Consider the following 25,247-nt stretch of genomic DNA (forward strand, 5'->3'; position numbering starts at 1 on the left):
ATTTAAAACTCAGGTAATTGGATGGGAACATGAGGAAACAGTACAAAAAAGTCAGACCATATAATCTTTCTTTGGTGACAAAAAAGATAAAAACATACAACTAGAAGAAGACAACAAGTCAAAGCTCCTACATCTAAGGACTCCAAGAAAAATATGAATCAGTCCCAGGCCATGGAAGAGCTCAGAAAGGATTTTTAGAAACAAGTAAGAGAAGCAGAGGAAAAACTTTGAAGAGAAATGAGAGTAATGCAAGAAAATCATGAAAAAGAAGTCAACAGCTTGCTAAAGGACACCTAAAAAAAATACTGAAGAAAATAACACCACAAAAAAAAAAAAAGCCTAACCCAAACGGCAAAGAGGTCCAAAAAGACAATGAAGAGAAGAATGCCTTAAAAAGCATAATGGACCATATGGAAAAGGAAGTACAAAAGCTCACTGAAGAAAAAACTTCCTTAAAAATTAGAATGGAGGAAATGGAAACTAGTGAATTTATGAGAAATCAAGACATTGTAAAATGACACCAAAAGAATGGAAAAATAGAAGACAATGTGAAATATCTCATTGGAAAAACAACTGACCTAGAAAATAGATCCAGAAGAGATAATTTAAAAATTATTGGACCATCTGAAAGCCATGATCAAAAAAAATAATAATAATGAAACCTAGACATCATCTTTCAATAAATTATCAAAGAAGAGTGCCCTAATATTCTAGAACCAGAGGGTAAAACAGAAATGGAAAGAATCCACTGATCACCTGCTGAAAGAGATCACCAAAGGAAAATTCCTAGGAATATTATAGCTACATTCCCGAGTTCCCAGATCAAGGGGAAAATACTGCAAGCAGCCAGAAAGAAACAATTCAAGTATTGTAGAAACACAATCAGGATAACACAAGATTTAACAGCTTCTACAATAAGGGACCAGTGGGCTTGGAATATAATATTCCAGAGTTCAAAGGAGATAAGATTACAGCCAAGAATCACCTACCCAGCAAAACTGAGTATAATCTTTCAGGGGAAAAAAATGGATATTCAGTGAAATAGAGAACTTTCAGCATTCTTGATGAAAAGACCAGAGCTGAATTGAAAATTTGGCTTTTAGATACAAGACTCAAGTGAAACATGAAGACATAAACAGGAAAGAGAAATCATAAGAGACTTATTAAGTTGAACTGTTTACATTCCTGCATGGAAAGATGATATTTGTAACTCATGAGACCTTTGTCAGTATTAGGGTAGTTGGGGGGAAGATTATATGGATGGATAGATAGATAGATAGGTAGACAGACAGAGAGACAGACAGATACATAGATACATAAAGGGCACAGGGTGAGTTGAAGATGAAAAGGTGATATTGGGAGAATAAAATTAAGAGGTGAGAGAGTCTTATACTAGAAGGACAAAGACAGGTAAAATAGAGTAAATTATCTCACATAAAACCGAAAAGAAAAGGCTTTTCACAGTGGAGAGGAAATGGGGGGAGGTGAGAGGGAATGAGTGAATCTCATTATCATTGGATTTGGCTAAAAGAGGGATTAACGTACACACTCAATTGGGTATGAAAATCTATCTTACCCTGCAGGAAAATAGGGGGAAATGGGATGAGAGAGTGGGGATGATGATAAACAGCAGGGCAGATTAGAGGATGGGGCAATCAGAAGTAAACAATTCTAAGGAGGGACAGGGTCAAAAGAGAGAATAGAATAAATGGGGGAGTGGGATAGGATGAAAGGAAATATAATTTTCTACAATGTGACTACTATGGAAGTGTTTTGCTTGACTACACAGGTATTACCTGTATCAAGTTGCTTGCTTTTTCAATGAGGTTGAGTAGGGAGCAAGGAAGGGAGAAAATGTGGAACTCAAAGTTTTAAAAACAAATGTTTAAAATTGTTTTCACATGCAACTGAGAAACAAGATATACAGGGAATGAGGTATAGAAATCTATCGTGCCATATAGGAAAATAGAAGGAGAAGGGGATAAGAGAAGGGCGGGAAAGATAGAAGGGAGGGCAGATTAGGGGCAGGGGTATTCAGAATGTACCATCTTGGCGGGGGGAGAGGGATGAGATGGGGAGAAAATTTAGAACTCAAAATCCCATGGAAATGAATGTTGAAAGCTAAAATTAAATAATTAATTTTTTTTAAATAGTATTTTATTTTCTCTAGTTTCATGTAAAAACAATTTTTAACATTTATTTCTAAAATTTAAAGTTACAAATTCTCTCACTTCTTCCCTCCCAACACACTTTCCTTGAAAAGGAGAGCAATTCGATATAGGTGAAAACATGTAGTCATAAAAAACATATTCATAATAGTCATGTTGTGAAAGAAAATATACACTCCCCCAAAAAATCCCTCAAAAAATAAAGAAGGCAAAAAAGGGTTCTTCAATCTATGTTCAGATACCATCAGTTCTTCTCTGGGTTTGGGTAGCATTTTCATCATAAATCTTTTAGAATTGTCTCGGATCAGTCTGTTGCTGAGAATAAAGTCATTTGCAGTTGATCATATTACAATTTTGCTGCTTACTTTATAGACAGTACATTTCACTTTGTATCAGGTCATATAAGACTTTCCAGGTTTTTCTGAGAGCATTCATCATTGGTTAGAACAGAATCGTATTCCATTACGTTCATATACCACAACTCATTCAGACATTCCCCAATTGATGGGCATCCCCTCACATTTCTATTCTTTGCTACCAGAAAAATCTATCTATCTATCTATCTATCTATCTATCTATCTATCTATCTATCTATCTATCTATCTATCCATCTATCTATCTATCTATCCATCTGTCTATCTATCTATCTATCTATCTATCTATCTATCTATCTATCTATATGTCCTTTTCCTTTTTTTTCTTTTTTATCTTTCTTGGGATTCAGACCTTGAGATTCAATAGTATTGCTAGGTCAAAGGATACATATGGTTTTATAACCTCTGGACATCGTTTCAAATTGTTCTACAGAATGGTTGAATCAGTTCACAACTCCACCAACAGTACATTTATGTCTCATTTTCCCCACAGCCTCTACAACATTTGTCATTTTCCTTTTCTGTCCTATTAGCCAATCTTATCAGTTATGAGGCAGTACTTCAGAATTGTTTTAATATGCATTTTTCCAATCAACAGTGAATTAGAGCATTTTTTCCATATGGCAATAGAAACTTTGGTTACTTCATCTGAAAACTGTTCATATATTTGAATCATTTATCAATTGAGAAATCTCTCTTATTCTTATAAATTTGACTTACCCCTCTATATATTTGAGAAATGAGGCCTTTAGCAGAGAAACTCTCTTCACATTTTTTTCACAGTTACTATTGCTAAGTGTATTTTCCTTCATCCTCTTCTCCCACACTGTTTATTTTATCCTCTCTCTCCTTTTACCCTGTCCCTGCTCAAAAATGTTTTCCTTCTGACCTACCACCTCCCCCATCTGCCTTCCCTTCTATTACCTTCCTTCTTTTCTTATTCCCTTTCCCCTCCTACTTTCTTGTAGAATAAGATAGATTTGTATACCCAGTTGTGTGTATGTGTTACCTTTTCGAGCCAATTCAGCTGGGAATAAGGTTCACTTGCTCCCTCTCACTTTCCCCATCTTCTCCTCCACTGTAAAATCTTTTTCTTGACTCTTTCATGTGAGATAATTTACCTCATTCTGCCTCTCCCTTTCCCTTTTTCCCAGTACATTCATCTCTCACCCCTTAATTTTATTTTTTAGTGTAATCCCTTCATATTCAACTGAAACCTCTACTTTCTGTCTATATAGACTCCTTCCAATTGCCCTAATAATGAGAAAGTTCTTATGAATTGCAAGTATCATCTTCTCATGTAGGAATGTAAACAGTTTAACCTTATTGACTCTACCTCATAATTTTCCTTTCCTGTCTACCTTTATATGCTTCTCTTGAGTTGAAAGTCAAAATTTTCTATTCACCTCTGGTCTTTTCATTAAGAATGCTTGAAAGTCTTCTATCTCGTTGAATATCCATTTTTCCCCTGAAGGATTATACTCAGTTTCACTGAGTAGGTGATTCCTGGTTGTAATCCTAGCTCCATTGTCCTCTGGAATATAATATTCCAACCCCTCCAATCCTTTAATATAGAAGCTCCCAAATCTTGTGTTTTCTTAATTGTGGCTCCACAATACTTGAATTATTTCTTTCTGGCTGTTTGCCATATTTTCTCCTTGATTTGAAAACTCTGGAATTTGGCTATAATATTCCTAGGAGTGTTCATTTTGGAATCTCTTTCAGAAGGTAATCAGTAAATTCTTTCAATGTCTATTTTACTGGCTGATTTCAGAATATCAGAATAATTTTCTTTAATCAGTTATTTGAGATTGATGTCTAGGTTCTCTTTTTGATCATAGCTTTCAGGTACACCAATAATTTTTAAATTATCTTTCTTTGATCTATTTTCCAAGTCAGTTGTTTTTCCAGTGAGATATTTCACATTGTCTTTTCTTTTCTCATTCTTTTGGTTTTATTTTACTGTTTCTTGATTTCTCATAAGATCATTAGCTTCCATTTGCACAATTCTAATTTTTAAGGACTTATTTTTTCAGTGAGCTTTTATACCTCCTTTTCCATTTGGCCAATTCTATTTTTTAAGGAGAAATTTTCTTCAGTGAATTTTTGTGCTCTTTTCCCATTTGGCTAGTTCTGCTTTTCAAAACATTCTTCACTTCACTGGATTTTTGTATGTCTTTTTACCATTTTGCCTAGTCTTATTTTTTTGGGGGAAGGCAATTGGTGTTAAGTGACTTGCCCAGAGTCACATAGCTAGTAAGGTGTTATGATCTCAGGCTAGATTTGAACTCAGATCTTTCTGATGCGAAGGCCAGTTCTCTATCCACTGCATCACCTACCTTCCCTAGTCTTTTTTTAGGTGTTATTTTTTTCAGTAATTTGTATATCTCCTTTACCAAGCTATTGACTTTTTTTTCATGATTTTCTTGCATCGCTCTCATTTGTCTCCAAAAAATTTTCCTCTACTTCTCTTACTTTATTTTCAAAATCCTTTTTGAGCTCTTCTATGGCCTGAGATCAATTCATATTTTTCTTGGAGGCTGTGGAGTAAGGACTTTGACTTTCCTGTTTTTTTCTGAGTGTGTGTTTGGATCTTCATTGTCACCATAGTAACTTTCTAGGGTCAATTTTTTTTTCTTTTGTTTGTTCATTTTCCCAGCCTATTACTTGACTTTTAACTTTTTGTAAAGTAGGGCTCTGCTTCCAGGGTGGAGGGTGTAGTGTCCAAAGCTCTTTAGGGTTTTTTTGTTTTGTTTTGTTTTGTTTTGCAGCTGTTTTCAGAGATACTTCTATGTACGTGTAAGTTTTAAGTTCTTCCAAGGTGGTATCATGTAAGAGGAGATGTTTATTCTTCTGCTTGTGTTCTGCTCTGTGAGTGAGCACAAGCAATCTTTGTGTGTTTGTGTGTGTGTGTGTGTGTGTGTGTGTGTGTGTATTATAAAAACTATAAGGAGAATCCATTGAGGTCTTAAGCATTGGTGTGCTAGTGTTCCTCCTTGCCCTGGGACTGCCATCCAGGTCTGGGACCCTGATCTGAATGTGGGCAAAGCAACCATCTTTCTTCAGTGCTGGCAAAGTGACCCCTGTCTTTCCTTTTGATCAGTTATTTGACCTTCTTACTGTCTGTGTGCTGAGAGCTTCAGAAGTAGCTGCTACTTATTCAGTGGCTCTGAAGGCCTGCTTCTGTTTTCCTGGGTCCATGCCTGTGCTGGTACAGCCTGCACTGTACTGTGCTCCACTCTCACCCTGGTGCAACAGACCTTTCCTGATGTCCTTGTTGTTGTCTTGGGCAGCAAACTGTTTCACTCCTTTTTTGTGGATTCTTCCACTCTAGAATTTGTTTATAGTCATTGTTTAAAGATATTGGAAGGGTTTGGGAGAACACTTAGGTGAGTCCCTGCCTTTACTTCACCATCCTGACTCTGCTTCCCATAATTTAACTTTCAAGCACAGTGGGGAATGGAACAAACCCAGTATCAGGTGAATTTAAAATTGAATTATATCAAATTTGAATGCAAAATTATTCACAATACCGTATAAAATGTTTTTGAAATTCTAAAATTAGTATTCTTTCCACATTCTTCCTAGATACAAATATTTTCTTGATTGTCTGTGTCAGGGCCAGAAAAGGCAGAAAAAAAATTATAGGTCAATAATCATAATTAACATTCATCCAATAGTATTAAGTAAAATATTTGTAACAGGCTACAACAAAATATTACGATTGCAAAATATGACCACTTTGGATTTATGTTCCAGGTTGGTTCAATACAAGGAAAAGTATAAATATAATTTACCATATTGGTAATAATAATAATAATAATAACATGATTATATCAATTATATCAATATATACTGGATATCAATAGATACTGGATACCTCTCTTCTGTTTTTGACACTATTAATCCCTTATTCTGTGTACTCTCTCCTCTTTGTTTTCATGATACTGCTCATGTACTCATGCTTCTCCTTGTACCTGTATGAATAGTTCTATTTTGTTTTTCTTTTCTGGATCTTCCTCCAGATCACATATACAATACACTGAATTTCTCTCAAGTGTGTCCTTCTCCTTTTCCTTCTCTTTTCTCACCTCTTCTTTAGATATGATTTCATTCTGTGATCTCATCTGATTCATGCATTCAATTATCATTTCTATGTAGATAATTTTCAGATTTGTTAATCTAGCCCTAACCTCTTTCCTGACCTCCAGTCTTTCCAACTTTCTAGTGGACATCTAGAACTGTATGTTTCACAGATATTTCAAACTCATCATGTTTAAAAGAGAACTCATTATCTTTCCCTTCAAAGCTCACTCCTTCTGAAACATCCATCATCCCAGTAACCCAGGTTCTTAATCTGCATGTTGTTTTTCAATTCCTCAATCAAACTTATTCCATATATCCAATATGTTGCCAAGTCTTATAGATTATATCTTTGCAATATCTCTTCTATATAAGCCCATTTGTCTATTCACATGGCCACCACCATGGTGTAAGCTCTTATCACCTCAAACCTGGTCTGTTGCAATAACCTGGGAGTTATTCTCCTTCTCTTAAGTGTCTCTCCACTCTAATTGATTATTAACTAAGTACCAAAGTGATCTTCCTAAAGCATAGGTCTGAACATGTAACCCTCTCCCTGACACCCAAATAAACTCCAGTCTCTACCATTATGATCAAATATAAAATCTTCCATTTAGCTTTTAAAGTCCTTCATAACTGGCACCTTTTTACCTTTCTAGCGTTCTTATACTTTGCTCCCCTCTGGATACTCTAAAACTGGATTTTTTGCTATTCCTTGAATAAACCATTCCACCTACCAACTCTGCTTTTCTATCTATTATCCTCCATGCCTAGTGACACAGTATCTGAGGCAGGATTTGAATTTAGATTTTCCTAACTCCAACTCCAAGTCTACTTATTATGCCATCTATTTGCCTCTTCTCTCTCTCTCTCTCTCTCTCTCTCCTCTCTCTCTCTCTTCTCTCTCTCTCTCTCTCTCTCCTCTCTCTCCCTCTGAGAGAAATATTTGAGGAACTTCAGAGAATCTCAAAGTTGGAAGCAGGTAACATTTCTCCTCCTGTGCTGTATAGTAAGTGTATAGTAAGAGGAGTAACATCCTATCACTTTTAGTTTATCATTTCAAAACATACTACTCACACTTGAAGATCCCTTGAGGTCAATTATCAAAAACCTCTTGCCAAGATTTTCCTTGAAGCGGTTCCTCATTTTAACTTATTTCTCTCTTTGATAGTTCAGAATCCCAAGAATTTTCTTTTGATGTCTTAGAACCCCCAGCCACTGGCTTTTGATTATCTTTTAAGCCCTAAAGGAGGACAATCATAAAGTGCTGAAAACTCCTCTTTGTTCCTTGTTACCTCTGGCAACTCTTCTTACAACTTGCCAAAACCTTAATTCATTCTGTGCATCTTAAAAGACACCAAAAAGACCTTGTGAAGATAAATAAACCGTAAAAGAAGGAAACTAGGAGGGAACTAAACATAGCATTAGAAGTTTATGTTATAAGAAGTGTTAAGTGGCTTTTATGAAGCAGTTTGTTTTATCTAGTCTCTTATAACACAGTTTTCTTCCCCTGGATTTGAAATGTAATCCTCTGGGTGCTGGTGTGCACACAAACCTGTGTCCATGCACACTCTTTTCCTGCCTCCCTCCCCCACTCTGCATGTTTGATTTCATTATTCTCAGTGAAACCAAATCAAATTAAGGAGATTGGTTCTTTATATATTTGGATTTTTTCTTTGACTTTATCCTCAATATAACACTAAATTCACATCAGACTACCAAAAATTATTTTATAGAGCTAGGGAAAAAAAGCCCAACAACAACAAAATTCATCTTGAGGAATAAAAAGTTAAAAATTTTGAGATTAATGAAAAAAATGTGAAGAAAGATCACTTGACCATACCAGATCTCAAACTACATTATAAAGTGGGAATCATCAAAACAATTTCATACTGCAAAAATATTTATAGTAGCCTTTTTGTGGTAGAAAAGAATTGGAAATTGAAGGGATGTCCTACAACTGGGGAATGGCTGAACAAATTGAGGTGTATGAATGTAATGTAATGTTATTGTGCTGTAAGCAATGGCAGGGCAGCTACATGGCACAGTCAAAAGAGTGTGGGGTCTGGAGTCATGAAGACTCATCCTCCTTAGTTCAAATCTGGCCTCAGGTACTTACTAGCAGTGTGACCCTGGGCAAATCATTTAACCCTGCTTGCCTGAGTTCATTATCTGTAAAATGGGCTGGAGCTGGAAATGGCAAACCACTCTGGTATCTTTGCCAAGAAAACCCCTAATGGTGTCACAAAGAGTTGGATACAACTGAAACTACTGAACAGCAGTAAATGCTAAGTTAGTTTCAGAAAAACCTAGACAGACTTATATGAACTGATGAAAAGTGAAGTGAGCATGATCAGAAGAGCATTTTACATAGAAACAGTAAACTATTTCAGCAATACAGTGATCCAAGACAATCCTAGAGGACTCATGATAAAAAATACTCCAGAGAAAGAAATGATGGAGCATGAATGTAATTTAAAGCATACTATCTTTCACTTTATTTTTGTAGGTTTTTTTCCCTCTGTTTTCTTTTACAACAGGACTAATACGGAAATGTGTTTCGCATGATTGAACATGTATGACCCATACGAAATTGCTTACAGTATTAGGGAAGAGAAGGGGAGAAGGGTAAGGATAGCATTTAGAACTCAAAAATGTTAAAAATGAATGTTAAAAATTGTTTTTGTACATAATTAGAAAAATATAATTAAGAAAATTTTTAAAAAGCAATCTGGTACTAGCTAAAAAATAGAGTGATGGATCAGTGGAATAGATTAGGCACACAATAGACAGCAGTAAATGACCATAGTAATCTAGTGTTTCATAAACCCAAAGATAAAGTTTTTGGGAAAAGAATTCAATATTTGACAAAAACTGCTGGGAAAGCTAGAAAACTTTGATAGACTCTAGGTATAAAGTGACATCACATATCATATACCAAGACAAGATCAAAATGGGTACATAATTTAGATATGAAGGGTAATATCACTGGCACATTAGGAGAGCATGGAATAGTTTACCTGCCAAATCTATGGATAAAGGAAGAATTTATACTCAAACAATGGACAGAAAGTATTACAAGATATAAAATGGATAATTTTGATTATATTAAATTAAAAAGCTTTTGCACAAACAAAATCAATGCAGCCAAGATTAGAAATAAAGCAGAAAGCTAAGTAAAAGAAAAAATTACAGCAAGTGTCTCTGATAAAGGTCTCAGGAAAAACAGAGTTTTCCATGTGTTGTATTCATTATGAAACTAACTATATCAAATTGCTTACCATCTCATGGAGGGAGAAGGAGAAGGCTGGAAAGAATTTGAAAATCAAAATTAAACAGAGTCTGATGTTTAAGAATACATGTCATTCCCCAATTGATAAATGGTCAAAGGACATGAATAGACTGTTTGCAGATGAAGTAATCAAAAGTATCTATATGTTGTTTTTCAGTTGTTTCAGCTGATTCTCACTCTTCATGACTCTATTTTTGGGTTTTCTTGGCAAAGATACTAGAGTATTTTATCATTTTCTTGTCTAGCTCATTTTGTAGATGAGGAACTGATGCAAAGGGGGTTTAAATGACTTGTTCAGGGTCACACAGCTAGTAAGTGTCTAAGGCCAAATTTAAACCCACTAAGAAGAGTCTTCCTGACGCCAGGCCCAGTGCTCTATCAACTGCCCTATAGTCATATAAAAATGCTTTAAATCACAATTGATTAGTGAAATGCAAATTAAAAGAACTCTGAAGTTCCACATCACACATTATCAGATTAGCTAATACAACAGAAAAGAAAAATGATAAATGTTGGAGAGGTTGTGGGAAAGTTGGGACACTAATGCAATGTTGGTAGTGTTCTAACCATTCTGGAGAGCAAAATGTAAGCGTGCCCAAAAAGCTATAAAACTGCGCATATTTTTGATGCTGTAATACTACTGTTAGGTTTGTATCCAAAAGAAATTTTTAAAAAGAAAAAAAGACTTATTTGTACAAAAATATCTATAGCAACTCTTTTAGTGGTTGTAAAGAATTAGAAATAGATGGGATGTCCATCAGTTGGGGAATAGCTGAACAAGTTGTGCTATATGGTAGAACACTATCATGCTATAAGAAATAATGAGCAGAATAACTTCAAAAAAATCTAGACTTACTTTAAATGATGCAGAGTAAAGTGAGCAGAACCAGGAGAACACTATACACAGTAACAGAACTGTCTATGATGATCAACAGCTATTCTCAGGAATAAAATGGAATCATGCCATTCCAAAGGATTCATCACAAAACAATGCTATCCACCTCCAAAATAAAAATGGATGGAGCCTGATTGCAGATAAAAACATAATATTCTGGATTTCTACTTCCGGGAGCCAAGATAGTGGAGTAAGAAGTAAGTCACTCTTACCTTCCCTTTGTAACCTCTGAAAGCCCAGAAAATATCACCCCAGGAAAAACTCTGAAACATCTGAATCAGCAGAAAGACAGGGTGCAGCAGTCCTGTAGCCCAGAAAACGGATTAATGGGAAAGGCCCCTCTTCCCCTGGGGGAGGGGGAGCAGTACAGAACCGGAGACATCCCAGCAACCTAGCAGAAAGCCCCACCTCAGGGTGAGATCCTTAACCCCAGATAGTGGAGCAAGCAAGCACCAACACCAGGACCACCAAGTGCCTCAGAGTGGGCAGGGGAACCAGTGAAAACCAGCATGGTGTTCTCTGGCAGTGAAGTTTCCTGGTGCCTCAGCAAAACTCTGGGAAGCACAACTCCGAGAGGGAAAGCTCCAGGCAGAAAAACATCGTAGAGCAGCAAAACATCTATCTGCAAGGAGCCAAAGAAAGTGAAAGGCCCAGGCAAGCAGGCAACCTACAGGGGCCAGACTACCCAATCCTACCCCTAGAGCTCCAGTGTTGCTGATTCCAGCCTAACACCAGGTAAGTTGCCAGGACCTTACAGCCACCAACTGCCAGCATATGAGGCCCCAATAGACAAAGCCAGTGACCAGGCCCCTGGCTCCCAATACAAGAAGCTTGGGTCAGTGCCTCCTGCTCCCCAACAGGAGAGCTCAATTTTTTTTAAAGGCCAGGAAATAAGCAAACACCGTGAGCAAAAAGCAATGTATCATAGATTCTTATTGTGAGGACACTGAAGATCAAGGCAGAAATTCTGAGGATGACAACATTGTCAACAAACCTACATATGAAACCTCAAAAGGGAATATGAACTGGTCTGAAGCCCAAGAATCCTTCTTGGAAGAGCTCAAGAAGAATTTTAAAAGTCAAATAAGAGTGGTAGGAGAAAAATTGGGAAAAGAAATGAGAAGTATGCAAGAGAGAGTCAATAGCTTGGAAAAGGAAGGACAAAATAAAATAGATGAAAATGTAAAATACCTCATTGGTAAAACAACTGACCTAGAAAATAGATCCAGGAAAGACCATTTAAAAATTATTGGTCTACCTGAAAACCGTGACTAAAAAACCAGCTTGGACAGCATCTTTCAGGAAATCATCAAGGAAAACTGCCCTGAGGTGAATCCGTTGATCACCTTCTGAAAGAGATCCTAAATTGAAAATTCCAAGGAATATTGTAGGCAAATTCCAAAACTACCAGGTCAAAGAGAAATAGTGGATGCAGGCAAAAAGAAAAAAATATAAATATCATGGAACCACAAGCAGGATTAAGCAAGACCTTGCAGCTTCTACATTAAAAGACTGTAGGGTGTAGAATACAATATTCTGTAAGGCAAAGGAGCTTGGATTACAACCAAGGATCAACTACCCAGTGAAAATGAGCATAATCTTTTAGGGGAAAAGATGGATATTCAGTGAAATAGGTGCCTTCCAAACCTTCCTGATGAAAAGACCAGGGCTCAAAAGAAAATGTGATCTTCAAATACAAGACTCAAGAGAGGCATAAAAAGGTAAACAGGACAGAAGAAAACAACAACATGTTATTAATAAGGGCAAACTATTTAATCCCTACAAGGGAAGATGACACTTGTAACTCTTGAGAACTATATTGTTATTACACCATTTTAAAGGAGTATACATAGAGGGGGTGGGCATAAGTTAACTTTGATTTAATGATAAAAAATAATAAATTTAAGTGGGTTAAATGGATCTAAGTAAGTGGATTAATCTGATTTAATTAAGGAATTGTACTGGGAGAAAGGGAAAGGAGAAGGCAGACAAAGATAAATTATGTTATAAGAAAAAGCACAAAAACCTATTACAGTAGAGGGAAAGAAGGGATGGAGATGAACATTGTTTGGACCATACTCTCATCAGTTTTGGCTCAAGGAGAGAGAGAATGACATAACCAGTCAGGTAAAGAAATCTAACTTGCCCTATAGGCAGGAAGAGGGAAAAAGGGAAAGAAAAGGGAGGAGAGATAGAAAGGAGGAAGAAGTAGTAAGGGTAAAGGGGAAGAAGAGGAATGGGGCTAATAAAAGGGAGGCGGGACAGAGGAGGCGGTGGTCAAAAGCAAAATACTAGTGAGGAAGGAAAGGGAGAAAGGAGAAAGGAGAAAGGAAAGCACAAACAGGGGGAAATAGGATGGAGAGAAAGACACAGATATTAATCATAACTATGAATGTGAATGGGATGAACTCTCCTATAAAATGGAAGCCGACAGCAGAATGGATTAAAAACCATAATCCTACAATATGTTGTTTACAGGAAACACATTTGAAACAGAGGGACACACACAGAGTAAAGGTAAAAGGCTGGAGTAGAATACATTATACTTCAGCTGAAGTAAAAAAAAAAAAGAAAAGAAAAGAAATAAAAACAAGGGTAGCAATCTTGATCTCAGACAAAACAAAAGCAAAAATACACCTTATCAAAAGAGATAAGGAAGGAAACTACATCCTGCTAAAAGACACCATAGACAATGAAGTAATATCATTACTAAACATATATGCTTTCAATATGTGGCACCCAAATTCTTAGAGGAGAAGTTCAGGGAGTTACAGGAATAAATAAACAGCAAAACTATACTAGTGGGGGACCTCAACCTCCCCCTTTCTGAATTAGGTAAATCTAACCACAAAATAAACAAGAAAGAAGTCAAGGAAGTGAATAGAATCTTAGAAAAGTTAGGTATGGTAGACCTCTGGAGAAAATTGAATGGGGATGAAAAAGAGTATACTTTTTTTCTCAGTGGCACATGGCACATACACACAAAAAAATGACCATGTACTAAAGCATAAAAACCTCACAATCAAATGCAGAAAGGCAGAACTATTAAATACAGCCATTTCATATCATGATACAGTGATATTTAATAAAGGGCCATGGAAAGGTTGACTAAAAATTAATTGGAAATTAAATAATCTAATCCTAAAAAATGAATGGGTCATACCACAAATCGTAGAAACAATCAATAACTTCATTCAAGAGAATGATAGTAATGAGACAACATACCAACACTTATGGGATGCAGCAAAAGCAGTTCTTTGGGGAAGTTTTATGTCTCCAAATTCTTACAGGAATAAAATAAAGAAAGAGGAAATCAATTAATTGGGCATGCAACTAAAAAAAAAAACAAAACTAGAAGAAGAATAAATTAAAAATCCTCAATTAAATACCAAATTAGAAATACTGAAAACCAAAGGAGAGATTAATAAAATTGAAGTTAAGAAAACCATTAAGCTAATAGATAAAACTGAGAGCTAATTTTATGAAAAAAAACAACAATAAAATAGATAAACCCTTGGTCAATTTAATTTAAAAAAAAGAAAGAAGAAAACTAAATTGCCAGTATCAAAAATGAAAAGGGTGTATCCACCACCAATGAAGAGGAAATTAAAACCATAATTAGGAGCTATTTTGCACAACTGTATGTCAATAAATTTGACAATCTTAGTGAAAAAGATAAATATTTACAAAAATATAAATTGCTCAGATTAATAGAGAAAGTAAAATACTTAAATAACCCTATCTCAGAAAAAGAACTTGAACAAGCCATTGATGAACTCCCTAGTAAAAAATCTCAGGGACCAGATGGGCTTGGAAGCAAATTCTATGAAACATTTAAAGAGCAATTAATTCCAATACTATATAAACTATTTGGGAAATAGGCAAAGAAGGAGTCTTACCAAATTCTTTTTATGATACAAGTATGGTACTGATACCTAAACCAGGAAGAGTCAAAACAGAGGAAGAAAATTATAAACCAATTTCCCTAATGAATATAGATGCAACAATTTTAAATAAAATAGCAAATAGAGTACAGCAACTTATCACAAGAATAATACACTATGACAGGTGGGATTTATACCAGGAGTGGAGGGCTGGTTCAGTATTAGGAAAAGTATCAGCATACTTGATTATATCAATACCAAAACTAACAGAAAGTACATGATCATCTCAAAAGTTGCGGAAAAAGCTTTTGACAAAATACAACACCCATTCCTATTAAAAAACACTAGAGAGCATAGGAATAAATGGATTCTTCCTGAAAATAATAAGTTGCATCTACCTAAAACTTTCAGCAAGCATCATGTGCAATGGGGATAAGCTAGAAGCATTTCCAGTAAGATCAGGGGTGAAACAAGTATATCTATTATCACCTCTGTTGTTCAATGTTGTACTGGAAATGTGAGATTTAGCAATAAGAGAAGAAAAAGAAATTGAAGGTATTAGAATAGGTAAAGAAGAAACAAAGCTACCAGTCTTTCCAGATGATATGATGATATGCTTAGAGAATCCTAGAGAATCAAGTAAAAAAACTACTTGAAATAATAAACTTTAGCAAAGTTGCAGGCTATAAAATAAACCCACATAAGACACTGGCATTTCTATATGTTACCAACAAAGCTCAACAGCAAGAGATAAAAAGAGAAATTCCATTTAAAGTTACTACAGACATTATAAAATATTGAGGAGTGTGCCTACTGAAACAAACCCAGGAACTATATGAACACAATTACAAGGTACTTTTCACACAAATAATGTCAGATCTAAATAATTGGAAAAAACATCAGTTGCTCATGGGTAGGCCAAGCTAATATAATAAAAATGACAATTCTAGCTAAGATAACTTATTTATTCAGTGCCATACCAATCAAACTACCAAAAATTATTTCATAGAGCTAGAAAAAATAATAACAAGATTCATTTGGAAGAACAAAAGGTCCAGAATATCCAGGGAACTAATGAAAAGAAATGCAGGAGAAGGTGGTCTAGCAATCCCAGATCTTAAATTATGTTATAAGACAGCAATCATCAAAACTACTTGGTACTGGCTAAGAAATAGAGTAGTGAATCAATGGAATAGGTTAGATATTCAAGACACAGTATTCAATGACTATAGTATTCTACTGTTTGATAAACCCAACAACCCAGATTCTGGGATTAGAACTCACTATTTGACAAAAACTGTTGGGAAAACTGGAAAAGAGTATGGCAGAACCGAGGCATAGACCAAAATCTCACACCATATCAAAAAATCAAGTCAACATGGGTTCATGATTTAGATATAAAGGTTGATACTATAAGCAATCTGGGGGAGCAAGGAATAGTTTGCCTGTCAGATTTATGGAGAACAGAAGAATTCATAACCAAGCAGGAGATAGAAAACAATATGAAAAGCAAAATGGATAATTTTGAGTACATTGAATTGAAAAGATTTTGCACAAAAAAAAACCCAATGCAACCAAGATTAGGTGGGAAACATAAAACTGGGAAAGAATTTTTACAACCATTGTTTCTGATAAGGGGCTCATTTCTAAAATATACAGAACACTAAGTCAAGTTTATAAGAATACAAGTTATTCCCCCATTGATAAATGGTCAAAGGATATGAACAGGCAGTTCTCAGATGAAGAAATTAAAATCATCTCTAGATATATGAAAAATTCTCTAAATCACTGTTGATTAGAGAAATGCAAATCAAAACGACCCTGAGGTACCGCATCACACCCATCAGATTGGCTAACATGACAAAACAGGGAAATGATAAATGTTGAAGAAGATGTGGGAAAATTGGGAAATTAATGCATTGTTGGTGTTGGGAAATGATCCAACCATTCTGGAGAGCAATTTGGAACTATACCCAAAGGAATATAAAAATGTGCACACCCATTCATCCAGCAATACCACTTCTAAGGCTGTATCCTAAAGAGATCATGCAAATGGGAAAAGGACCCACATTTACAAAAATGTTTATAGCAACTCTTTTTGTGGCGGCCAAGAATTAGAAATGAGGCAATGCCCATCAATTGGGGAATGGGTGAACAAGTTGTGGTGTATAAATGTAATGGAATACTATTGTGCTATAAGAAATGATGAGCAGGAGGACTTCAGAAAAACCTGCAAAGTCTTGTATGGACTGATGCTGAGTGAAGTGAGCAGAACCAGGGGAATGTTGTACCCAATAGCAGCCATGTTGTGTAGTGACTAACATTGATAGACTTAGCCCTTCTCAGTAATGCAAGGATCTAAGACATCTCCAAAAGTCTCATGATAGAAAATGCTATCCACATCCAAAGAAAGAGCTGTGGAGATTGAATGCAGATTGAAGTATACCGTTTGCTCTTTTTTCTTCTGTTTTGTTTTGTTTCCTCTTTCTTGTGGTTCCTCCTATTGGTTGTAATTCTTCCTTACAAAATGACTAATGTGAAAATATGTTTAATAGGAAAATATTTATGTAGCCTATATCAGACTGCATGCTGTCTTGGGGAATGAGGGGGGGAAGAGGAGAGAAAAACTTAAAACTCAAAAGCTTATGGAAGTGATTGTTGATAAATGAAAATAAATTAATAAAAAACAAAAAATTTAAAAAAACTTAGCCCTTTTATTTTTTTCCTTTTTCCTTTTTTTTTTTACAACACAAGTAGTATGCAATATTTCACATGATTGCACATGTATAACGTATATGAAATTCTTACCATCTCAGGGAGGGAGAAGGGGAAGAATGGAAAGAATTTGAAAATCAAAATTTAAAGAATAAATGTTAAAAAATTTTTTTACATGGTATTGGGAAAATAAAATATTATTAAAAAAAACTAAAATATTCATGATATTTGGCTTATTGCAAAGCTATTTAATTTCTATATATTGTTCTCAGTTTATCATGTCACAGTAGATAACACTAATTTATGATCTTGAGTTATAATTTCAATGTAAACATTCTCTTTTCTGCGTCTTGCTAAAGGAGGTCAGGAACAATCCATTCAGATTTGAACAATATAAATCAAAGCAGAAAAAAATATATTATTTTTCAGCAATGCAAGGATCTAAGACATCTCCAAAAGCCTCATGATGGAAAATGCTATCCACATCCAGAAAAAGAACTGTAGAGTTGGAGTGCAGATCTAAACATGCTATTTGCTCTCTTTTTTTCTCTTCTGTTTTGTTTTGTTTCTTCTTTCTTATGATTATTCCTATTGGTTCCAAACCTTCTTTACAACATGACTGATATGAAAATATATTTAGTAGGAATGTGTGTGTAGAGCCTATATCAGACTGCACACTGTCTTGGGGAGGGATGCAGAGAGAGAGGGGAAGAAAATTTAACACTCAAAATCTTATGGAAATGAATGTTGAGAACTAAAAATAAAATAATAAGGAATAAAAAATGAAAAAGAAAATGACTTTTTCTTTCAGCTTTGTGTGTTTTATGCATGAGTCTTTGTGTGTATTTTTACATGGATTATTTCCCATACTTAAGTATGAGTAAGTTATTTAAGAACTACCATATCCTACTTTGTATAGAAGAAGAACAGTAGAGTAAGATATAGTACTGGTTTTGAAATCAGAAAGACATGGTCTTGCCCACATGCGATTGTGTGACCATTGGCAAGTCTCTTAACTTCTTGCTGATATAATTACTTAACTTAAGCATAAAAATTTCAGATCTATGTTGATGGAGGGAATTTTCACAGGATAGAGTTCATAATAACACTAATGAAATAGACCGGTCTAAGTAAAACAAACAGAAACCAAAATAATTGACACTTGGGGGGAGAATCAAGTCATAGGTCTTTGTGTATTTATAAAAATAGCAAGTCAGTGAAATAGTAGTTCAGATGGAGAAGTAGAGAATTGGAGCCCAACCTTGCAAGAGAATTATCCTTGGGATCTGGTGGGAAAAACACTCTTTTTATCTTTCTATTTCTCTCTGCCTTTTCTAAGTCTCTATCAGACTTCGTCTCTGTTTTTCTATATGTAAGTTTCTCTATCATTGTATTTTAAATTTGAGTTTATTTTCTACAGGAATCTTGTATGAGCAGAGGGTGCACTCCTTGATTTTTCAAGAGTTCTTTGGCCAAAAAAATTACAATTTATGTTTTTCCTATACATACACTCTCTTCTTTAATTACCCTCTTATTCTGCTTAATATTCCAAGTAAATACCTTGATTCACCCTTGGAGAATTGGATGCTGCTAGATTTACTCTATGCCTCCACCATCCCTTCTCTTTCTTTAAGCTCACTTTTTATTTTTGTCCTTTTGTGTATTTTTAGAAAGTAATCTTTTCATAATTCCTCCATTTTTTTCTTTTAAAACCCTCTTTGTAGTTTTTGCCCCCCCTTTTTTAATAGTCTCTAGAGATATAGCAATGTCTTACATTTATTTTTCTTAGTAGTTATATTTATTTACTCTTCCTATGATTCTGTGGAATATTTGCAAATGAAAGGAAATGAAATGAAAAAATTCATTGAAAAATGAATAATCTGTTCATTTTTTTAAAAGAGTTTTCAAAAATTTCTATTTTATTGAACATCAATCTTAAAATTTTATTGTTAGGCTCAGTTTTTCAAGGTATAGTATTTTGGGCTACATCGTAAGTTCTGTTGGTTTTTATTGAATATATTATTCCTTTCTCTTCCTTGATTTCTGGTGGTTGCAGAATAGTCTTGTGTTATTAATTTTTGTTACCTTTTTATTTGATAGTTTTTCTCTAGCTAAATTGCAGAATTTGTTGCTTGTCTTTGTAATAAAAAATATAAATAATATGTTCTCCCCCAGACTATATATATATATTATATATATTATATATATATATATATATATATATATATACGTATATATATATATGTATATATATATACATATATATATATATATTATATATATATATGTATATATGTATCTTCTTTTAAATGTTACTTTCTGTTCCATACAGACAATTCTCACTTTAGCTAAATTTTCAAATCTTCAAAGAAATTTACATTAAAAAAAAGACAACCCTATGTTAACTTTATTGTATGGTAGTACCATGCTTTCTTTCTTCATTTCTGCACCTTGGCAGCCTCCCACCCCATGAAACAAACAAATTAAAATTAAAAAAAAAACCCTTGAAATGAAAGAGAATGGTATTGTGGAGAGACTTCCACCTCTTCTGGTTGGGAAATTGGCTTCAGATCTCCAGAGGTCAGAGAGGAGAACTTTGTTCCCCTCAGAGCACTAGGCCAGGTGTCTATCCTTGTGTCTACCTTTCCTCTTTTGGTATTCAGATACAAGTGTCTATCATTGGCCCCCATATGTCACTCATCCTCTCCTGTCTGTGTCCCTGTCCAGTCCCCATGTGGCTGCCCTCCTCCCTCTTCTTCCTCTCACTTCTGGCCAAGCTCTTCCTCCTTCTCTCACTTCTTTCTCCAGCCCCACATGTCCTTGAACTCTGCGCTGGTTGGGGTGGGGCTCCCTCCAGTGGTGATCGGCTCAGCCTTTTTTCTGTCTGCCTGTCTCTTACCTCCATGTCCAGAGACAAATTCGCATTATGTAAAAATCAAATGAGAAAATGAGAATTGCCTGTACATAGATTCTGGAGAGTTTTCTTATATTTTTCCTTGCATAATTGTGCTCAGGTTTTTTTGCTTGTCTTCTGCTAAGAGACTTATGATCCTTAAGTTGTCTCTACATATTCTTCCTTTGAGATCAATATGTTTAGCTTATAGAAAGTCCTCTTTTTTTTAACATTATTGATTTTTGTTTCTCTTCTAGATTTTGCTTTATTTTTGTTTATTTGTATTCCCAGTCAACTGTGCTTTCTTGTTTCTTTGGAAAGATTTGCCACCTTAGGTTCAAGTTTTCTATTCTGCTCTTTCTGGTGCATAGGTCATTTAGTCCTTTTAACTTCTTTCAAGATTCTGATTTCACTTTTGGATTACCTGATGATATTCTATTGAAACCTTGGGAATCCATGAGTTTCTCTGCTTCATTAGGTGAAAAAATTTCCTTTGTGTGGTAGTATTTATTTAAAGATCTTTGCAATCATTGATAGTCTTGCTAGTTACTTTCTTTTCTGTTTTAATGTAATTAATAAAACAGAGTATTAAATTAAACATTAGATTCTGTTAATAAAATAGAATATTAAAATTCTGTTTTAATATTTTCCAATTTGATTTATTTTCTTGTGTTTTAAATTTTTAACTGATTTTTCTTATCCCAAATATCACTGGTTACTTTAATATTTGTTTTGTTTGTTTTTTCCTTTATAATCTCCTATTACTTTTTGAATTTTCCTTTGATGACAAAGTTACCATTGAGGACTGGTCATGAAAGCTTTCTCAAACACCTCCTCCATCTGGGACTTCATTTTTCACTGGTCTCAGCCCCCGAACAAAGACTTTTTTGGGGGGTGGAGTGGGGTAGAACTATACCCAGCTTGATGGTAGTGTCTTTCCTGCAAGCCTATTGTAACAACATTCAACGATACTGTGGCACAATTCCCTCAGTTCTTTAGTTCTCTGGATGAGGAGAACTATCCCTGGCAGTATGCAGCCTTCCTTCCTCACTACAATTGACTGGGCAGAGTTGAGATCTACTGATTGTTCCCAAAGAAAGTAGGTGTTATATCAGGGGTAGAAGTAAGTTGTATCTGCAGATAATGTAAAAGCAAGAAGGAAATTTCTGAATAGGTCCCAGAATGCCAGCCAGTGGATTTAGTTGGGGGCACACTTGGAGAATGGAGGCTGATAGAGGGGTGCTGAGTAAGGACATTTGTTGGTGTTTTTGTTCAGTCTTTCAGTTGTATCTGACTCTTTGTGACCCCTGTGGACCACAGTGAACCATTCCTCTCCATGGGATTTTCTTGGCAAAAATACTCGAATGGTTTTACATTTCTTTCTCTAGTGGATTAAGGCAAATAGGTTAAGTGACTTGCCCAGGGTCACACAACTAGTAAGAGTCTGTTGCTGGATTTGAATTTAGGTACTCCTGACTCCAGGTGCAGTGCTCTATCGGAGCCACCTAACTGCCTCAAATGAGCACATCAGAGATTATCATTCTCTATTCTTTAATATGAGAGAAAAACCAGGTCCTTAAAAGGAAATAAAGGATTGTCAAAGAGGGGAAGAAATGTATGGAGAAAAAAAATTAGAATACTTTATGCTTTTACCTGTGGTTAGCTTTATAGGACAAATTGCAAGTCCAAATTGAAGTATTGTTTTCATTCAGTTGAAAACTCTCAGTAGCTCTATTTGGCTTGTTTTTTTTCCTCCTTTCATGCACAATGGATATGGCATAGAATAATTTTGTTTCCAAGGCATTAAGTAGTTATATATGTCTTTACATATATAAAACAATTCCTTTTTTGTTTTTCTGCTTCTTCAATATCATTTTATTTTAATTGTTTTATAGATCTAGAAGTGAGGACTTCATTTATACTAATCATTTTTACTAATCATTTAATGTCATTTTACCAATGACAAAACTGAGTCTCACAGTGTCCTGGATCATGCAGGTGGTATTAGTGGGGGTAATTTAAAGTGGTTCTGTGAATTGAGAGCCAGTGTTTTAATCAAATGTACCATGCTACCTCTTATCCCTCAATAAATTCAATTTAGATTAAAAAATAATAAACTTATAATCCTCATCAAATACAATAACAAAAGTAAAGATAAAATTATATTCCAAATCTTGAACCATTTCCAAAATAGAACTGAAAAATAACAAGTAAAGGAGATGATTTTTCTTTGTTTCCTATTTCATGTCCTCCAGAAGTTCTACAACTTTTCATCTTGTTTTCATCTTGTTCTTTCCTTCCTCTTTCCCCAGAAATATCCAAGAAGAGATGATAGTCAATAGTGTCAAATAGAACAGAGAGGTAAAAAAAAAATGAATGAGAAGACACTATTCAATTTGTCAATTAAGAAATTCCTGGAGCCAAGACGATGGAATAAATAGACTCACGTAATCTCTTCTAATTTCCCTCCAAACAACTTTTAAAAAATTCAGCTTAAATTGAATTGTGGAGGGAAAAACCAACAAACGGGTGGAGTGAAACAAGTTTCCAGTTCCAGATTTCCAAACAATTTAGAAGGTTGGAAAGAAATGTGTTTCTCAACAGGGTGGTGGTGGGTCACTGCAGTGCAGCCCAGGTGATGCAAGCCAAGCCTTGGGGATGGTTGCATCAGCCAGGAAGTAGTTTTGGGAGCTTTCAGCACACAAACTGTGAGGGGGTTGGATAAGTGGTCATAAAAATGAGCAAACAACAAGAAGAACTTTGCCATAGAATGTTACTATGAAGGCAGCAAAGATGAAGACACAAACCAAGAAGACAGCAAAATTAACGAATTTACATGCACAGCCTCAAAAAATGTGAATTGGACACACACTCAAAAATAATTCCTGGAAGAACTCAAAGATTTAAAAAAATCAAATAAGACAAAACCCAAATAAGAAAGTGGTGGATCAGTGGAGTAGATTAGGCACACAATACATAGTGGTAAATGGTCATAGTAATCTTGTGTTTGATAAATTCAAAGATCCAAGATTTGGGGGCAAGAACTCATTACTTGACAAAAATTGCTAGGAAACTGGAAAGCAGTTTGGCAGAAACTAAGTAGGTATAGATCAAATCTCATGCCACATAACAAGATAAGATCAAAATAGGTTCAAGACTTAGAAATAAAGGGTATTATAACCAAATTAAAGGAGCATAGAATGTGTTGCCCATCAGATCTATGGATGAGGGAAGATTTTATGACCAAACAAAAGATAGATAGCAGTATGGGATTTAAAATAGATAATTTGGATTACATTAAAAAGGTTTTGCATGAACAAAACCAATGCAGCCAAGATGAGAAGGAATTCATAGAATTTGGGGAAAAATACACAGCAAATTTCTCTGTAAAGGCCTAATTTCTCAAGTATATAGAGAACTGAATGAAATTTATTAGAATATGAGTTATTCTCAAATTGATAAATGCTCAAAGGATATGAACAGACAGTTTTTAGAAGAAGAAATCAAAGCTATCTAGAGTCAAATGAAACAAATGCTCTAAATCACTGTTGATTAGAGAAATGTAAATTAAAACAACTCTCAGGTACCACCTCACAACTACCAGGTTGGCTAATGAGATAGAAAAGTAAAATGATAAATGCTGTAGAGGATGTGGAAAAATTGGGACACTAATGCACTCTTGGGCAACTGGATGGTGTAGTGGATAAAGACACAGGCCTGGAGTCAGGAAGACTCATTTCCTGAGTTCAAATCTGCCCTCAGACACTAACTAGCTGTGTAATCCTGCACAAGTTACTTGACCCTGTTTGGTTAATTTTCCTCATCTATAAAATGAGCTGGAGAAGGAATTGGGAAACCACTCTAATATCTCTGCTAAGAAAATCCCAAATGGACTCACAAGAGTCAGACATGACTGAAACAACACAACAACAACAAAACAATAAATGGACTCTTGGTGGACTGATCCAACCATTTTAGAGAGCAATTTGGAACTCTGCCCAAAAGGCTACAAAACTCTGTATACCTTTTGACCTACCAACAGCACTACTAGGTCTGTATCCCAAAGAGATCAAAGAAAAATGAAAACTTCCTGTATGCACAAAAATAGTTATAGCAGCTCTTTTTGTGGTGGCAAAGAATTGGAAATTGAAGGGATGTGTAGCCATTGGGGAATGGCTGAACAAGTTGTGATGGGATACTATTGTGCTATAAGATATGATATGACTGTGATAGGATACGATTGTGCTATAAGAAATAACGTGCAGGACACTTTCAGAAACTCTTGTGAAGACTTCTATGAATTGATGAAAGTGAAGTAAACAGAACCAAAAAAATCATTGTACACAGTAACAATAATATTGTATGATGATGAACTGTGAATGACTTAGCTATTTGCAGCAATACAATGGTATAAGACAATTTTTAAGGAAAAATGCTACCCACCTCTACATTGATGGAGTCTGAATGCAGATCAAAGCTTATTCCTTCTAAATTCTCAACATCATCATCATCATCATCATCATCATTATTATACATTCTGTGTTCCCTTTGCAACAAGACTGTTTTGTTCTGTTAAAAAAGGGAGAATTAAAACAAAAAAAAGAAAAGAAAATTAAAATGATCCCCTGATCTCATTGGAAATGTTTCTAGCTTATTACATATAATGCATGCTGATGGTTTGCCACTTATCATTTTAAAGAAGACTCCATTTATTCCTATGCTTTCTAGTGTTTTTTATAGGAATGGGTATTGTATTTTGTCAAAAGCTTTTTCTGCTTCTGTTGAGATAATCATGTGGTTTCTGTTAGTTTTGTTGTTGATATGATCAATTATGCTGATAGTTTTCCTAATATTGAACCAGCCCTGCATTAATTGGTATAAATCCTTCCTGGTTATATTGTATTATTCTCATAGTAAGTTGCCGTAATTTTCTTGCTAATACT

This window comes from Phascolarctos cinereus, unplaced genomic scaffold (assembly GCF_003287225.1).
Source record: "Phascolarctos cinereus isolate Bilbo 61053 unplaced genomic scaffold, phaCin_HiC Scaffold_7;HRSCAF=346, whole genome shotgun sequence".
NCBI classification, from domain to species: Eukaryota; Metazoa; Chordata; class Mammalia; order Diprotodontia; family Phascolarctidae; genus Phascolarctos; species Phascolarctos cinereus.